The sequence below is a fragment of the Cervus canadensis genome, chromosome 30 (assembly GCF_019320065.1).
Source record: "Cervus canadensis isolate Bull #8, Minnesota chromosome 30, ASM1932006v1, whole genome shotgun sequence".
In the NCBI taxonomy this organism is placed as follows: Eukaryota; Metazoa; Chordata; class Mammalia; order Artiodactyla; family Cervidae; genus Cervus; species Cervus canadensis.
This window is the reverse complement of record NC_057415.1, coordinates 37,174,113-37,177,390: the sequence shown is the minus strand read 5'-3', so window position 1 is coordinate 37,177,390 and position 3,278 is coordinate 37,174,113. Positions and strand designations below refer to the sequence as shown.

At 44.6% G+C, this 3,278-nt stretch overlaps 1 non-coding gene across 1 annotated transcript; it reads left to right on the top strand.

Annotated features, from left to right (window-relative positions):
• The first annotated feature begins 2,632 nt into the window (after window positions 1-2,632).
• TRNAC-GCA lies at window positions 2,633-2,704 on the top strand. Its single transcript has one exon. It is a non-coding gene; the product is annotated as a tRNA-Cys (tRNA).
• The last annotated feature ends 574 nt before the right edge of the window (window positions 2,705-3,278 follow it).

Sequence of the window (3,278 nt, the reverse complement as noted above, 5' to 3'; positions counted from 1 at the left end):
GAAAAATAACTGTGATAAACTCACATAAGCAAAAGACTAGGAGCAATGTGGGCAAAGACATGAATGGCGGGAAGTAGGAGGTGTGTGGGTGAGCAAAGTGAGTAATATGGGCATTTCAGAGCATGGGAAATATTACAAGAGTTCAGAAAAAAAAAGAGTTCAGAATTCAGGATAATATGTCTGTGGGGTGAACTCGAGGTGAGACAGGTGAGCCACCAGAGTGGGTGCTGGGAGAAGTCAGAGATGGGAATGACTGACTCATCAACCCTCTTCTGGCCCATCTCCTGGAAACACAAAGCAGGTGTTAACCCCAGAGAAAACTTACAGGAGGAAAGAAAGCTTCCTTTAGTTGATACTGGGTACCTACTAAGTGGGAAGGAGAAGACAGGGAAGAGCAACAATTACAAAGGAATAGTTGTAAGGATAAGATGATATGTTGAAAAGCTATTCAAACAGAGTCTGGAGTGAATTCGACATGTGCTAAATGGTAGGGATGACAGTGCATGCATGCATGTTCAGTCCCTAAGTCACGTCCGACTCGCATGACTCCATGGCCTGTAACCCCCCAGGCTCCTGTGTCCATGAAACTTTCCAGGCAAGAACACTGGAGTGGGTTGCCAGTGCCTTCTCCAGTGGATCTTTCCGACCTGGGGATGGGACTTGTGTCTCCTGAATTGGCAGCCAGGTCTTGTCTGCTGAGCCACCAGGGAAGCCCTCTGATGATGGCTGTAGTGCTCATGTGATGCTCAGGAAATGTGGCACACAGAGATGCATAATATGTCATGCCTGACTTCAGGAAACTCACAGTCAGTAAGCCCAGAACTAGAGCAGGACAAGAAATGCCTGAGGGGAAGAAGCATGATGGAGCTGGGGAGACTGCCTGCAAAAATCGCTAGGATATTCCACGCAGTCCTGTACCAACAGCTTCTGTGATGCCACCTGACAGCGTCCCCCATCAGGAGGCGAGTGGTGACTACCTCGCCAACCCTTGAATTTGGGCTAGTCTTGGGATATGCTTTGCCCAAAAGCATGTTGGAGGAGAGACTCTGTGCCAGTTCTGAGCTCACGTCAGACAGGTTTTGCACACTTCTGCTTTCTGTCTTGGTTCTTTGCTGGCTGCCGAGAGGACAAGGGCAGAACAAGAGCAAAATAGATGATGAAAGATGTATGTTCATGTCTCCCCTGTGGTCCAAGTCAGCAGTTGGCCAACTGATAAATGATAAGTGATAATCCGAGTCAACCCCAGTGAACCCAACCACAGACTATAAACATACATATCAGCCCACTGAGATTCTCCAAGTCTAGCCAGATCGGAAATTCCCAGTGCATCTACAGATAAGTTGCCCAGTTGGGGCAACGATATGTTGTTTTCATTCTCAGACACTAAGTTTTTATGTTGTGTGGTATGTAGTAATAGTCAACTGATCTAGGAACTGGTCTTCAGGTACTGCCAACTTTTCCAAAGATTGTCACATGTCACGACTGGTATATGATGTCATTGACCCCATTTTACAGATGAGGAAAGGAAGATTGATGAGGGGAGAAGTAACTCACCCAAGGTCACGGGGATAGAAGTGGTAGATCCAGAATTTTACTCAGTACATCTGACTCCACATTCTATGTATATAACACTATGCCATGTTACCCTAAGAAAAGTGGAAAAAAAAAATAGGTCTATGGGTTGATCAGGATGGTTGTCTTGGAGTAAGACAGGGGGACAGGCCATCCACTAGTCGGGGGATGCTTCTGGAAGGCATGCACCAAAGTCTGAGCAAGAGCGCACCAGGAGTGAAAGCCACAAAGGTCAAATGGGATGATTCTTGTCTAACCTCCTTAAACCATGAGGAAAAGGAAAAGTTGATCATCCACTGGAAACAGGTCATGAAATAGAAGGGATCTCAACCCACTCCAGTACTCAAGAGTGACACAGGTAAGGACTCAGGGCATGGTGAATCAACTTCCCCATCCAAAAAAAAAAAAAAAAAGATGTGACCTTAGGTGAGGAGGAGGAGAAATGGTGAAAGATTAGAATACCAAAGCCAGACTCAGACCCACAGAGAATTTCCAGCAATCCCTGTTGTCATTTCCAAGCAGAAGGAAACTTAAAAGAAAAGTCTGAAAAGAGTGTTTCAACATCAGAGCCCAAGGAAATCTGTTTCTTGAACTGTACTTGGAAATCCTTCACTCCATTTCTCTCATTATCCTTTTGTCCAAGATTCTTGCTCTTGGTCAATAGGTAGAGAAATTCCTCAAAACTTTTTCCTTGAGATTGATGTTACTGCTGCTCACTAAATAATTCTGATCATATTCTATGGGAAACCTTCTGAGCACATAGAAGGATTATACTTCCAGGCTTCTTGTCATCAAGTGGAACACGAGACTAGTCCTGACCAATGAATTGTAACCATTAAGTAATATATACCTCTTCCATTCCAGGGAATTTAATGGATGAACTTGAGACCAACCAGCGGTCTCTTTTTCCCCTTTAATGCAGAGACCAACTACATTAAAGATGGTAGCTACTCTACACATCTGGATCCCTGAGTGACAACAATTAGTTAAATTCCCCTGCCAACTATGATGAATAAGCAATAAGTAAACCTTTGTTGGAAGTTGGTTGTTACTAGGGGCTTCCCTGGTGGCTCAGCGGGTAAAGCGTTTGCCTGCAAAGCAGAAGACCTGGGTTTGATCCCCGGGTTGGGAAGATCCCCTGGAGAAGGAAACGGCAACCCACTCCAGTACTCTAGTAAACTCTTGCCTTTACTAGAGCAAAGCCTATATTTGTCTGGATCCATAAAGCCCCCTTCTCTCTGCTGGTCTAGGTCAGAATTTCTTAAAGTATGTTCTATGGAACATTAGTCCCAAGAGGGTGTCTGTTTAAAGGATTTTACAATGAATAAACCCTGGGATACTCTACCTACCCTATTTTCATCTTGGGAACTTCTGGTTCTTTCACTGAGCTGCTTCTGCTGAAGTCCTCTTCCTCTTACCGATCTGTCTGGAAGCCTGTCTGATCCTTCTCTTCTGGCCAGCTCCAGATGATTTTCCAAACTTACTACCTCAAGTTTCCCTGAAAGACCATCTATTATTCAGTCACTCAGCAAGCATTTATTGAGATTCTACAATGCACCAAGCCCTGTTTAGATGATGTAGAGCAGTGAACAAAGACCACCTCCCTGCCCTCGTGCAGTTTATATTCTACAGAGGAGAGACAAAAAGTAAAGACATCAGGAAGTAGCACAAGTAATGTATAATCAGGTAAGGACTAGGGAGAAGAA